This window comes from Marmota monax, unplaced genomic scaffold, assembly GCF_021218885.2.
Source record: "Marmota monax isolate L192 unplaced genomic scaffold, Marmota_monax_Labrador192_F-V1.1 WCK01_AAM20220418_F8-fsc00023, whole genome shotgun sequence".
In the NCBI taxonomy this organism is placed as follows: Eukaryota; Metazoa; Chordata; class Mammalia; order Rodentia; family Sciuridae; genus Marmota; species Marmota monax.
The window spans coordinates 16660712-16675899 of record NW_026692907.1 but is presented as its reverse complement, the minus strand read 5'-3'; the positions used below and the strand labels follow the sequence as shown (position 1 = coordinate 16675899).

At 39.2% G+C, this 15188-nt stretch overlaps 1 long non-coding RNA gene across 1 annotated transcript; it reads left to right on the top strand.

Moving 5' to 3' along the window:
- Window positions 1–8948: 8948 nt before the first annotated feature.
- LOC131424430 (uncharacterized) lies at window positions 8949–14796 on the top strand. The gene is made up of 2 exons (XR_009227404.1): window positions 8949–9549; window positions 13613–14796. It is a non-coding gene; the product is annotated as an uncharacterized LOC131424430 (long non-coding RNA).
- Window positions 14797–15188: the final 392 nt, after the last annotated feature.

The following is a 15188-nucleotide window of genomic DNA, read 5'->3' as shown; positions in this document are numbered from 1 at the left end:
TGAAAGTTTTAAACCCATTTGATACATGTATACCTGCACATACATATGTCTATGTATGGTTAATATAATGTGTACTTACTATATCTAATTAAATAAGTTGAATATGTTTAATATTGATATTTTAGGCTGTTTTAACAGCTCATTATGATATATATGTTTTAATTCATATATACCAAAGCTTATATATGAATATATATTTAGCCTGCTTTTTTCACTTAAGGATGTTGTAAATATTTTCATATTATGAAACCGCCTTCAGCAATATGACATTTTAACATCATGCTATTTAATTTTATGGATGTACCATAATTTACCAATCAATCCATCCATTGTTGGAAATTTAGTTTACTTTTTCTTCCAATGTCTTCCTATTTATAACAAAGTAATTTGGTTTTGTTTTTCTTTCATACTCATATTATATAAAACCAAGTGCTACATTTTTATAGCTACATCAATACACATTTTTCTGATTATATCATCATTACAAAATCCTTGCGTTGGAATTGCTTGATCAAATCAAATTCAAAATGCTAAGGCTTTCAATATTGTGAATCAGTTATGATGCCTTCAGCCATTAGCAAAAAAAAAAAAAAGAAAGAAAGAAAGAAAGAAAAGAAAAGCCCAATCGACAGAATGACTGAAATAATAAAGGCCTTTTAAGGGCTCTCATAAATAGAGTCCAGAGATAATTTGGTTTGCTCCAGCAGTTCACCAGTAACACCAAGATTCTGCTCCTTCTGGTCTCCCACTCTGCCTGCTGTGACATGAACCTCATTCTCTAGCAAATGCAAAATGGCTGCCAACAACTGCTGGTATTACATTTTTATTTCTGAGGATCAGGAAAAGGAACACAACCCTTAAGCAAAAGTCTAAGTTTTACTTCAGACGAATTTGGGCCATGTGCCCATTACTGAGCCAACTGTTTTGGAAGGGAGGTAAATAATATTATCAGTCTATGGTCCCAAAACAGTGTGAGCTCAAATTTCCTCTAGTCTTCAATAAATGGAGAGCTGGCCTTTAAAAAACACAACAAAACCAAAAGCACCAAACTTGACAGATGAAAAGAGTAGCCCATATTCTTTCATTCTTTCTTGTCTCTTTTCCTTCTCCCTTCCTTTCTTCGTTCCCTTCCTTTCTCTTCTTCTTCTCCCTCCCCTTCCTCTCTCCCTCCTTCCTTCCCTCCTTCTCTCCCTCCCTCCCTCCCTCCCTCCTTCCTTCCTTCCTTCCTTCCTTCCTTCCTTCCTTCCTTCCTTCCTTCCTTCCTAGTGGTGGAAGCTTAGGCTTTAAAAACAGTAGATCTATACTTGCATTTTCATGCCTCACTGGGTGAAGCTCTTTAATCTTAGGCAAGTTTGGGAATTTCCCTCAAACAAGAAGAATTATAGTACAGCCTTAACTTATTATTTTCATAATTAAATTGTGTATTTCCTATTCATACCTTGTGCTTATTTTTCCACTGGGAGAAATTATTTTTAATAGTAAAAAGGAAATTTTATTTTGTTTGAAATATGAATTTTCTTAGTCAAGACTTGTGTCCTTAGCTATCCATATTTCTCATTAGTTAAGAGACAATGCCTACAGACACTGGGTAATCCTTATTCAAGGGGGGAAAAAGAGTCTTTGGAAAGAATGGAAAGATCAGTGAGAAGAAGGGATGAGAAATTTTCACCTTAAATATTTTTGAACAAGAAATTTCTCCCCACCTTCAAGGTACTTTGCATATAAGGCATCAGTGTTAATATGGGAGCTCCCTGGAACCAGTAGAATACAAAGCTTTCCTCATTATAGCATTTCAGGCCAAAATGCCAGCAATAGCACTTAATGAAATGACTAATGCCAAAATGAGGCACTTTACACGCAAGACTGGAGTCATAAGTGATAAATGTTCTTTGTTACGACTTTTAAAAAATAATTTCTACAAATAGCTAATTGTAAATCTCAGCCCCTTTTAAGATTTTTAACAACAGGGATGTTTGGGGGTGAGATAAAGAAGTCTTTCATTCATAAGTTATAAATACACCTGTCCCAATAAAGGAGCAATAGTTTAATTTACAAAAACCTTATAGGTAGCCATTCCTCTAACTGGTAATAGAAATGACATTGTTCAGCTAATTCCGAGGACAGTTGTGATTCTTGTCTGAATGGCATTTTTTTTTTCTGGCATCCTGATGAGCCATTGCCAGGACTGGCCAAACAGAATTCAGGCTCCCTTCTTCCCTTTCAAATGTTTTCTTCCTCTGACATTGGCTGGGACAAAGATTATCTTTCTTCCACTTCAAAATTTATCAGTTCTCTGATTGCTGAACAGATGGATCCTAAGGGAAACAAATTTGTTTCTCTCCCGCCCCATGCTTGCTGCATGCCATAGTTACCCTTCATACAGGGTGCTGCTCAGCCTGCATCCCTCTTTACTTCCCAGGATATAGAAGTGGGGACTGTGGAAAGTTCTCTGTCATGCAAATGGTCCTTATTAAGCTTTAAAAAACACCTTTAAAGAAAGTGGGAAGCATGCCTTTTTTCTGCAGTATTTGGCAGTGTTCATTTTAACTGAGTCACTTGTTAGGGCAAAATTGCCATAACCTGTAATAAACGTTAAGATTGTTGGATGCATACTTGTACTGAATTAATATTTTATAGCTCCTCGGCCCTGTGTGGGCTGGCTGTTCTACTGGAATGCTCTAGTACCATGGAAACGCTGGGAGATATTTTCTCCTAATTGTAAGAATGTTTGACAGATAACAGTACAGTACCATGGAATTAAATTCCATTGCTGATGAATTCTGATCAGCTTATAACCTATTTTATTCTATTAGTTGCAGTTTTGGCTTTAGTTTTATTTTTAAGCATTGCAATATCTGTCCTGTACATAATCATTTTTTTTGAAACTTCAATGTCCACAAATATCCTGTTTTCTATATAATTATCATCAAATAGAAAAAGGTATCTAGCTTTTTTTAGGTTAAAAATTTTCTCCCCCTCTCTCTTTTTAAAAAGAAACCTGTGAATTATGATTAAAATCAGTTTTAGAAAAAGTTTTCTCTAAAGAAGAAGAAAGAATTCTGCTAACATCTTTCTCTTGCTAAGCTATAATTTTAGTCACGATTATGTTAGCCTTAAATTCTTATGCTAAAAGATATTGGCATTTAGCTAGAAAAAAATTATTCATGATCTTAAAAATATATACATAAATAAGGTGTATTGTGTATTACTTAGGTCTGAGAGAAATATATTTTGCTTCCGCCCTTCTAGCCCAATAAGAGGACAGCAAAAAGTATTTATAATTTTTCTAAGCTTAAAACCTCTGGACCAGTGGACTCCACAAGTATTATCCAAAAATTCATTTGGCCCCTATAAGTTAAGTTTATAATGGAAGCCAAGAATCCACATATCTAGACAGAGCTTCCTAGAAATACCGGTAACTGTTAGGTACATTCTTTTTTGCTTGTCCTTCTCAAAAACACTTAAGACATGGAAGAACTATTTATAGCCAACTTTTTACAATGCTTGTCCTATGATAGCACCATAATATCCAATGGGAGGCTCATCCATCTCCAAACTAGAAAGAAAACAAGGTCTTTCACTCCATCATTTGGCCTCTACCAGTTTCCCCACTCTGTTGGTCTCTCCTCACACCAATCCTCCTTCAGGTGTGCTCTGACGTGTCACTCCCAGACCAGCTATGAGCACAGACCAAAGAAGCTCAGCTCATCTTCTGACTCAACTGTGTTTTCTTGAGAATCTGAACACACTGAATTTACTCTTTCTCTCTTCTCAAAGCTGAGAAGTCAGGAGTAGCTGAGAAGACAATACTCAAAATACTCAGTTGAAAACTAGTGGTAAAAAGATGTGAACACATTAAAAATGTTTCTCTTGTTACAGGGAATTTACTGAGGAAAGAGATTATTTCCATTTGGGAGCAACTGAAAAAGACTTATGGCAGAGAAAAGAGAATGGACTATGCACATGTGTGCTTGTCAGGGGGAGCACAGCCCAAGGCAGAAAGAGAGACTAAGACAGGAAACGGGTCCCCCAAACTATCCACATTCTAATCCCCAGAACCTACGGTTATCTACTAAGTTAACTTAGTGGGCAAAAGAGAATTTGCAAAGGAGGATAAGAAGTTTGAGAAGGGGAAAGTGGGCCCTAAATATTCATCATAAGTCCTCACAGGAGCAAGGCAGGAGTGTGAGTCAGAGGAGATGTAAACAAAAAAGCAGAGGTCAGAGTGACACAATTGCAGGGATGTGGGCAGCTTTGAGAATCTGGAAAAACAGGGAAACAGACTTCCCTAGAGGCTTCAGAGGGGAAAAAGCTCCACCAACACCTTGATTTCAGACCCATTTCAGACATTTGACCTCTAGAATTAAAAGAGGGCAAATTAGTGTTATTTTAAGACACTAAATTGGCAGTTATTTGTTACAATAGTAATAGGAAATTAATTCCCCCAAAGGCAAATGGGGGAATGTGTGCTGTTTCTGAAGAATATGAAATACTTCAGAATAGACTGTGCATAGGGAAATTCAGTGGAGGAAAACACGGGAAGGATTATAACAAATAAGAATAATGATAACATTTTTCTTTCTGCTTAAAGTGATTTCATATTCATTGTTTTAAAAATACAATTCTCTAACCTTTTAATCCAGGCATTATGATACTCTCCAATCTAAAGATGAAGTAGCTACAGCTTATGGAAGTTAATTGCTTTGCCCAAGTTCACAATTCTGTGAGCATTGGTGTTGGGCAGGAGCCAAGGTCTAACAACTCCTCACCTCTTTCTGCAGCACCCACACTACTTGTTTAGACCAGACCACTCAAAAGTAAAGGAGTTTGAATGTCAAGCCAAAGGGTATAAAATGTATTCTCCAGAAATAAATTAAAGGTTTTTAAGCCTGGAGTGTCACAAACAGCTAATACAACCACATAATAATAAGTGGATGACAAAGGGAGAATAAATGTCTAGAGACAGGTTAAGCTAACAGAACAGTGGAAGGGACAGGAAACAAAGACCTAAACTAAAGTCAGTAGCATATATAGAGAGAGTATACTCTTCTATAAAAGGTGGAAATGTTAGGGGTTGGATCCAAGGTGTCCCCAAAAAAGTCATGAGTTAGTTGGAATGTTCAGAGGTGAAATAATTATGAGAGTTACAACTTTATCCGTGGATTAATCCATTGGATGGAATGAGTTATTTGAATGGATTACTGGGTGATACTGCAGGCACATGGGATATGGCATGGCTGGAGGAAGTAGGTCATGTGGGTGTGCTCTTAGGAATTATATTTTATCCCTGTCTCCTCTTTTCTTCTCTCCTCACCCCCTCTTCCCTGCCCCATTCAATCTCTCTCTCTCTCTCTCTCTCTCTCTCTCTCTCTCTCTCTCTCTCTCTCTCTCTTTCTTCCTCCTCTTCCAGGCTACCATGAGCTGACTGCTCTTCTCTACTATGATATTCTGCCTCACCTCAGGCCCAGAGTGATAGAGTCAACAGACAATGGACTAAAGCTCTGAACCTGGAAGTGAACCCAAAGTAATCTTTTCTTTCTCTAAGTGGTTCTTGTCAGGTATTTTGGCCACAACAATGACAAGCTGACTAACATAGGGAAGGAGTGAGGACAGAGAAGAAAAAGAAGCAAGAAACTCGTCTTTCTGGTTTATTAGCTATGGGAAAAAATCATAGCTTTCTGATATTAGGTACAGTTAAATAGCACATTTAAATAGCTATTTAAATAGCTATTTGTGACATGTTATTTATTGTAAATAACATTGTGACATGTTATTTATTGCTGTTATTCATCTGTCAGTTCACATCATAGCATACTTAAATAGCATATTTAAATAGCAAACAAGTTTTTTTTTTTTTACATATCCAGTTCAGAAAACAAAAAAGAGTATTTGCCTAAGAAAATAAATTAATCCCAATGCTATATTTCTTCCAATAATAGCTAAGTTCTCTTTGTCTCATTGAGGTCAACCATATGATCACCAGTGAAAATTGGGAATGGGAAAGTGTCACTCTGTTCTTCTCACAGTAATGGCAATTCACTCTCTTACTCATCACCTTCTTGACAGATCTTTCTTGACCCCATCCATCTCTCACTCTATTACCTATTCCTTTTTTATGCTGTTGGTAAGCTATAGGAAAAATATATATCTGGGTGCCCATCTTGTTATACATCTGAAACATTTGCTGCTGCATTGTGACATGTTATTTATTGTTGTTATTCATCTGTCAGTTCACATCATGGCCATTTTTCAATGTCTGATTGCCTTTTATGACCTTGATTTCTAGAAGCTTTAACTAACTTGTTCTTCCCCTCTTTACCACAAGGAGTTCAGAATTCTGATAATAGCCATGGTAAGCTGAAGAATAGTTTATCAAAGATGTGCATGTCCTAACTCCCAAACCTGTGAATGTGCTACTTCATGTGGTAAAAAGGCATGGGCTAGTGTGACCAAGTTCGGGATCCTAAGACCGGGAAATTCTCCTGGATTTCCTAGCTGAAATTGTAACCCCAAAAGAGAGGCAGAAGACAATGAGAGAAGAAGCTGATGCAGAGATCAGAACAGGAAAAAGTACACTGCAAGGCCGCACTTGAAGACAGAGGAAGAAGGCCAGAGACAAGGAATGCAGACAGCCTTGAGACATCAGAAAGGCCTGAGAATTCATTTTAGACTTCTGACCTCCAGAATATAAGATAATAAATGTGTTGTTTTAAGCCACTCCATTTGTGGTACTTAGTTATGGCAGCAACATTTATAAACATATTGACCCGACAAAAAATAAGTACTAAATGTCTCATCATTTTTACATTTTCAAACTGAGATAAGAAATTGGAGTACCTCAATTAAAGGAGTCTTAAATGGTGTCTCATCATCATAATTAATTACTAACCATTACTGCCCTTCTTCAGTTAGTGAAAAAAAATGTTCCAGCTAATTGTTTCATCTTGCAACATCAGTTTAGAAAACAAACACTGTAATATATCCCATAATTATTCAAGAAATAAGTAATATGAAACCTATTCAGAACTTCAAACCTGGAGTTATCAGTCTTATGCAATTAAAATTCACTCATGTTGTGATCCAGAAGAGCCAATTAGAAAACTTTCATGAGTAAAAAAAAAAAAAAAATTAAATGTGGTCAAGATAAAATAATATCATTTTCCACTCAAACAATGCTATAACTGAAAACATACCAAAAAAATCAATTTTGTCAAAGTAAATATTAGATAACCCACACTTTTTTCAACAATATCCAAATTGGAATTCTATTTTCCCTTGATTCCAGCATAAAAGGGCAAGATCTAAAGTTTACTTAGAATCCTCTCTGATCCAAAATTGCTAAGAGATGAAAATGAAAAGAAGAGTTGGGAAGCAAGTAGAGAATACTGGACCAGTAAGAGAAGAGGAGGAGAGGCATAATGATCACACTCAGAGTCTCAGAGAAAGCTTTATGTTACAGTTCTGCTGACGTCTACTTACTCCTACATCTAACCAGTGGGCAAGACAGTAGAGCCAGGATCCTCCCAGGTGGCTGCACCATGGAGAGAGATGGCAGATCCACACTTGATTTAGTTCTATAGACAAGTCTGGCTTGAACAAGTAGAGAAAGAAGGTGGAGTGTATCTGTCTCTGAAAGTTAAATAAAAATTTGTATAAAATATATTTAGCTGGGAGTGGTGGCACAGGCCTGTATCCCAGTGGCTTGGAAGACTGAGGCAGGAAGATCGTGAGTTCAAAGCCAGCCTCAGCAAAGCCAAGGTGCTAAGCAACTCGAGTGAGACCCTGTCTCTAAATAAAATACAAAACAGGGCTAGGGACGTGGCTCAGTGATTGAGTGCCCCTGAATTCAATCCACAGTACCAAAACTACATATATAGAGAGATAGATAAATATAGATATAGATATTTACCCCCTGTTACCACCCATCACTCTTATCCCCAAGTTCTGTAAACCTCAACCCCACCTACCCCCACCCCCACAATGAGGGCAAAAGGCAAAGGGATGAGGAAAAGAATAAACATTTGGACCAAGCTCTCTGCCTCATAGTTCACATTATTTGCATCATCTCATCCTTACCCTTACTTTATCATATCAGTAGCCCCACTTGGTAAAAGTTTTTAAAAAGTCCTAAAAATATTTAATTATTTGCCCTAAGTCAGATAGCTGATAGATTGCAAGGCCGGGACTCAAATTTGTGTCCCTCTATTTGGCACCAGAGCCTCGTTCTGAACCACTGTTCTGATAGATACTATCTCTTTCTTTCTTTCTTTGTGGAAAAAAAAATGAAGAAAGAAAGAAAAGAAAGAGCCAAGCCAATAGGACGTCAAGAAATTCATATCTCTTTGTCTCCAAATCAAATTACCTAATTCTGAATTGAGACTATCAGTTATATATATGATAATGAGATTTGTATTTGGAAGGCAGAGAGTTGAATTTTTCAGTGAACTTTATAAATTAAGATTTCATAAAATTCATCCCTCCAAAGTAAACTTGACAGTCATCACCTTCCTTGGTAAGGGGATGCTAACTTCGTATCCACAAATTGATGTCAGAGATCTACAAAGTAGGACCTACTGATTCACCCTGGGGACAGAATCAGCATTTGAAACAATGGAGTCCAAGTCTGAATTTGTAATAATTAAGTCTGTCAAGTACAACTGTACTTTTAAGTTTTGAACGTGCTTTTAGAAGAAATTTTGTGTTATGTAACTCCTAAGGTTTATATTCTTTAGCTCCAACTGATGGGTGAGATTTGCAGCTGAAGAACCACTGACAGAAAGAACCTCACACAACCTTCTCTGAGCAGTCTCAACGTGGAACATGGCCATTCCACATGGTAAGCCTCCCAGCCTTCATGGCCACATGCAGCCCCCATGAGTAGTGAAGGAAATGACACACAAACTGCTTTCTAGATCCAACATCCAAGCCCAGCAAACAAATCACAGTGAAGGACCCCAAGGCCCCAGGCCCAACATTAGGAAAACTAACCCCTGTGCCCTGAAGCTGCAAGATGTTCCCTTACCCAACCCCCATGTCAAAACCCCACCAGCTGCACGTAGCACTTCAAGTCTCGCACAATGTTACCACAAGATGTTCCATATAGATAACCCCAGAAGGGCCAAACTTGAGCAAACAGGGTAAAAACAGGAACTAAAAGGACAGGATGCAATTTTATGTTTTTTCTGAGAACTAAAGTGGGAAAACAAGTTTACCCCCCTAGGTGACTCAACTGCTGAATTCAGAGGGACCAATAGGAAGGCTGTTGCTGTGCTAAGCTAAGACCTAACCCACCTGTTCCCTATAAAAAGATCTATACCCCAAAGCCCGGTGTGCCAGTTCACCGAAGCTCCGGCTGAGGTTTTGCTGTGCACCCGCAGGCGCCTGTGTGAGAATAAACGCCTCCTGCTTTTTGCAGCCAGTGTCTCGTGTGGTTCATTCCGGGTTTGGGATCTGTGGATATTTCATTGTGGAGGTCCCACCGAGATCCAAGATCCCGGTTCCGGTTCCGATCCCGGTCCCTATCCGGAGGACACCCGACATCACTGGGAGGTAAGCTGGCCAGCTCAAACTGACTGTCTTGTTGTCCTGTTGGTTATCTGTTCTTTGTTCCGCGCAGCGTCTGTAAGACTATATGATCCTAGGCATAGTCATTTAGTATTCTGAGTATTCTGAGGCAGTTCTGTCATTTAGTATTCTGAGGCAGCTTGAGAAGGAGTTGACGAACTCGGACTTCTCCCCTGCCACCCTGGGAGACGTCCCAGGGATCAGAAGGGTCCATTTCTTTGGGGCCCCCGGTGTTTCCGAGGGTTACACCATTTTTGTAGGCGACAAAGAAGTACAAACTTCTCCCAGGCCATCTGATTTGTTCGGTTTCCACCGAAGCCGCGCAGCGATCTCACTGTTTGGTTTCGTTTTTGTGTCATTGTGTCTGTCTCTCTATTTCCTCTCTGAGAATAACATGGGACAATCACTAACAACCCCTTTGAGCCTAACTCTAGATCATTGGCAAGACGTTCAAGATCGGGCAGACAACCTCTCTCTAATTTGCAAAGTCAGAGATTGTCTTTCAGCCGGGGCCGCATGGCCATCCAGATCATGGCTTTTAACCTTTCAGGACCTCTGCGAATCCCCTCCTGCATGGGTGGGATCCACGCAGTCCGCCGGGAGGATTCCACCCGGAGGTATGGCGGATCTGTCCCGTCCCTGTTCCTCCCGGCCCCTCCACCCCAGGAAGCGAACGGGTCTTCCTGGAGTCGGGCTGCTTGGAAATGCAGCCCAAGGCGGATGATAAATTCTATCTAAGGCTAAATACTGAGACTAGGGAAGCAATGTTTTCTTCCCCCCCCATAACCGGCTTGAGTGCAAATAGAGATGCCTGCTGGGGATTTAACAACTTTGACATCTCGCTTTGACTTTTCTCAAAGCCCTGTCCTCATTATTAAATTAATGTTAATTGGCTTTAGAGATGGGAACCAAATTTTCAGTCACAAATTTTGACACTCTCAAGGGGACTTTTAAGGAGTTCCCACTCTGCTTTCTTGGGGAAGCCTAGCACTCGAAACAACTGCAAGCAGAGGATGGACTTTTTGGGAGCTGGCTACTAACAAGTTAAAAAAAAAAAAATACCTAAACTAGAGGAACTGATCCTGTGGGTGAAAGATAGGATTAAGGGACTCCCAGCAGCTGCCAGAGCCATTTAGCTCTGGGAAGTTCCCTGGGGCCTTATCTACATCTTAAGGATCTGTTTACTTAACCTCTGTTTACTTAAAAAAAAAGGGACACTGAATGCAGTAAAGCCAGTCACACTGAGACCCTTGATTTTACACCTATAGTTGCCCCTACGTGAAAACATCTGGTCCACTCATAGGAAAATCTATGGTGCCACTGATGGGAGTCATAATTAAATGAAAGTTCAAAACCTGGAGAGATATTTTCTTATCTGGTTGTCTAATTGTTTCTTAGAGATAATCTAGGTTAAATATGTGTCTAAAAAATAAATAATAATAATTTTTATTGTAACAATCTGGTATCTGAATGGGTTTCTAAAGCATTGCACTATCTTGCAGTTAAAAGTTGGGTTTAAACAATTGTTTAGTTTGATTTCAGATAGTTCATGCTAGAAAACTTAAATACTTGGGATAAAAAATTTTAAAAGTTTCAATTTTGAACTGGGTAGCCTAAAAAAAAAAAAAAAAAATTAAAAATAGATCCAAATATCTTTAATTCACTTGATTCAAACAGTTCAATTTAAATTGGGTAAACAGATAAAAGTAAAGATGTCCTCAAAATTAAGCTTATAAGTTTCTCTAGGTGTTCAAAAAGGCCCTAATAAAATGTTAACTCTGCTTAAATTTAAAAGTTTACAAGTATTGTTTCAAAATGTGAACAAAAGAAGGTTTATGTAATTATGGTGTTATTAATGTGTTCATATCTTCCAGGTATACAAGTCTGTAAGGTAAAAGCTTCAAAAGAACATTATATCAAGCTGGTGTTCTAAAGTTGTATGATAATTTTAGGCTTAAAAAAAAAAATGTTAAAAATTCGATTATATCATTTGTGTTCTATAACTGACCTTGTTATCAATAAGATATGTACAGTTCCATGTTACTTTCTACTCTAAGATACAATTTATGTATTTTTAAGTTAATAAGAGCCTAATCTGTGTAAAGGTTTAATTGCAAAACACAAAAGTACATTACTACTTTTCTACAAGAAGTTAAAAGCTTTCAGCCTTTAATTCATATTTTAGGTGTGATATTATGTTGTGTTAGCTAATGTTCATGTAAACTTGAACAACAATTTATGTAAACTTTGTAAAATGATCAGCTTCAGAACTATAGTACTTGAGATTTATAAAGAGCCCTGCCTTACTTGAGATAAGGCTCTGTCCCATCTCACTACATGTGAAAATGGCTATAAAAAAAGGTAAGCCAGATTTCAGTACAGTTAAAGTTGTGTCCAAAAGTAGGTTTTTGCCAAGATTACTAGGATCTCAAACAGGAAATTATGATGTATAACCTTGCCAGAATTCAAGGTAGCTATTATATAAGCTAAATATGTTTTTACCCTAGTTAGTTTTGTTTTGTAGTTTGCTTATAGATGGTTTAAGGATTGCCTATTAATATTCTAAAGAGGTATTGCTTTAAGAACACAACCTGGGTCAACATAAGATAAAGAGTTATCACCTACAGGATAGAGAGATAGACATTAAAGCCCAGTGCTCTTAATATAAGGCTGTTAACTTATTTGCTGGATGTTTAAGATCAAGTTTTTAAAATTAGTTAAATTAAAAGGGCCAAGAAAACCAATATTTGGCTCTTGCCCTCTGAGTCAGTCTGAATCAGGGAATAGGGGACTTCTCCAAAGGGCTCAGCAACTCTAGGCCACATAACCTCCTGAGCAGGGAGATTAATGAGACCAGTGGAGGACAGAAAGCCAAATGGTGCATTTGCTGTAAAGAGGAGGGTCATTAAAAAAGGAAGACATCCCTGATGCTTCTGAGGGAAGCCATATGGTCAAACAAGGCCTGGACCCATCCTAGCGCAAATGGCACTAGCAGAACTGAAAAGCTGCTATGAAGTTCCCGAGGACTCCCAGGATAACTCAGCTGACTGTAAACAATAGGTAGAAACAAAAGTCAGTTTGACTTGCTTCATCTTAAACACTTAGCAAAGACAGTCAAAGCCAAAGCACAGCTGTTCCTGGACATCTTAAATGATAATAATAATTAAATGTAACTTCCATAAATAAATAGACTGGAGGCTACAAGAGAGATTCTTAGACAGAAATGCCTGATAACTGTCAAAGGAACTACTAAAATAGTTTTAGTCTAAAGCTTTTATTTCTAGACAACACAGGTAGATTTGATGTTTGCTAATATGGTTATCCAGCCCTAAGTAGCAGAATTAAAGATTTCTCTATTAGACACAGAGGAAAAACAAAAGGCTCTTTTGGAAGCTCGCAAAAATGTGCCAGGGGACGACGGGCGCCCCACCCAACTCACAAATTTGATTAACGAAGCTTTTCCTTTAACCCGGCCAAACTGGGACTATGCGACTGAAGCAGGTGAGAACCACCTACATCTCTATCGCCAGTTACTCATAGCGGGTCTCCATGGAGCAGGGGGGTCTCCATGGAGCAGGGCGACGGCCCACCAATTTGGCTCAGGTAAGACAGACTATCCAGGGGTCAGAGAAAACTCCGACAGCCTTCTTAGAAAAATTAAAAGAGACTTATCGGAGGTTTACTCCCTTTGATCCTGATAATGAGGACCAAAAAGGAAACATTTAATGGGCCTGCCTTCGTCTCCCAGGTAAGTCAGGCGGTAGCCAATACATTAAAAATTAATTAAAAATTACATTATGGTTATAGACCCCAAAGTTCAGGACAGGTAAAAAAGATAAATAAAACCATTAAGGAGACTTTAACTAAATTGACACTTGAAACTGGCACTAGAGACTGGGTACAACTCCTACCTTTAGCCTTGTATGGGGCCCAAAACACCCCAGGCCCACATGGACTAACCCCATTTAAAATCCTGTATGGTGCCCCACCTCCCGCTATTAACTTTTATAAAACTAAAACCTATGCCTCCCTCACCCCATCTATGCAGACTCATTTGCATGCTTTGCAATTGGTCCAGAACGAGGTCTGGAAGCCTCTAGCCGCAGCATACAAAGAGGAACTTAAAACCCCCTTGCTGCCACATCCCTTCAAGGTCGGAGATACCGTCTGGGTACGCAGGCACCAGAGCAGGAACCTCGAACTGCGGTGGAAAGGACCCTACACTATCCTGCTGACCACTCCTACTGCACTCAAAGTGGACGGCATCGCTGCTTAGATCCATGCTTCCCACGTGAAGACTGCACATCCACAGGAGTCCGCAGACACCTCTCCGGATCCAGAATGGAAGTTGCAACGTACCCAAAATCCGCTAAAGATAAGACTCACTCGCTGTTAATTTTTCTTGCTTTGTGCTGTGTCTTCCCCATATCAGTTAACCCCAACCAATCTGTGAGCCAGACATGACAAGTATTATCGGGGACAAGAAATATAATTTAAAAAAAAAAAACAAAACAGGATCCCCCACTTTCTGCCGACTCTTGCAGGAGCCTAAAATGGTACGGGGCAGGGCCATGTACCGCATTTGCCTGCAACCCCTTAAACATTACCTTTACTCAGGCAGGCAAAGCATCAAAAAATTGGATAAAAAAAAAAAAAAAAAACAATGGGGCCTGAGAGTATATCATAAAACTGCCTATGACCCTGGGGTCCTATTCAAAATTAGATTAATAGTAAATACCAACCCCCAACCAGTATGCTGAGCCGTCAGCTGAAATAATGCTGGAATCCGAGCAGATGGGTCAATGGATATAAGATTATATCCATGATATAAAAAAGGGGGGAATGAAGGACCCCAAGGCCCCAGGCCCAACATTAGGAAAACTAACCCCTGTGCCCTGAAGCTGCAAGATGTTCCATATAGATAACCCCAGAAGGGCCAAACTTGAGCAAACAGGGTAAAAACAGGAACTAAAAGGACAGGATGCAATTTTATGTTTTTTCTGAGAACTAAAGTGGGAAAACAAGTTTACCCCCCTAGGTGACTCAACTGCTGAATTCAGAGGGACCAATAGGAAGGCTGTTGCTGTGCTAAGCTAAGACCTAACCCACCTGTTCCCTATAAAAAGATCTATACCCCAAAGCCCGGTGTGCCAGTTCACCGAAGCTCCGGCTGAGGTTTTGCTGTGCACCCGCAGGCGCCTGTGTGAGAATAAACGCCTCCTGCTTTTTGCAGCCAGTGTCTCGTGTGGTTCATTCCGGGTTTGGGATCTGTGGATATTTCACAGGTTCTTTTGCACTTTTTTTTTCTTTTGGCTCAGGCATATGTTCGCGTGCAAAATACTCAAAAGCCTATTACTAAGGTTTTGATTGAGGTTTCTAAGTGGGACAAGGCAGAAGCTAAACATGGATCCTACAAGACGCATCCATTTTGTTCCTACCACTCTTTTTAAATGTGTGTTAATCTATCCAGAGCTGAGCCACAGTAAAAATAACTTTGCATGTACCTGTAAATCTCACAACTCAGAGAATAAGAAAACAGAAAAGTGCATGAGCGTCCCATGTGTTCTGTGGAGAATACAAAAGAAGCTGCTAATTAAGAAAAACAAACTGCATGGGCATGCAGC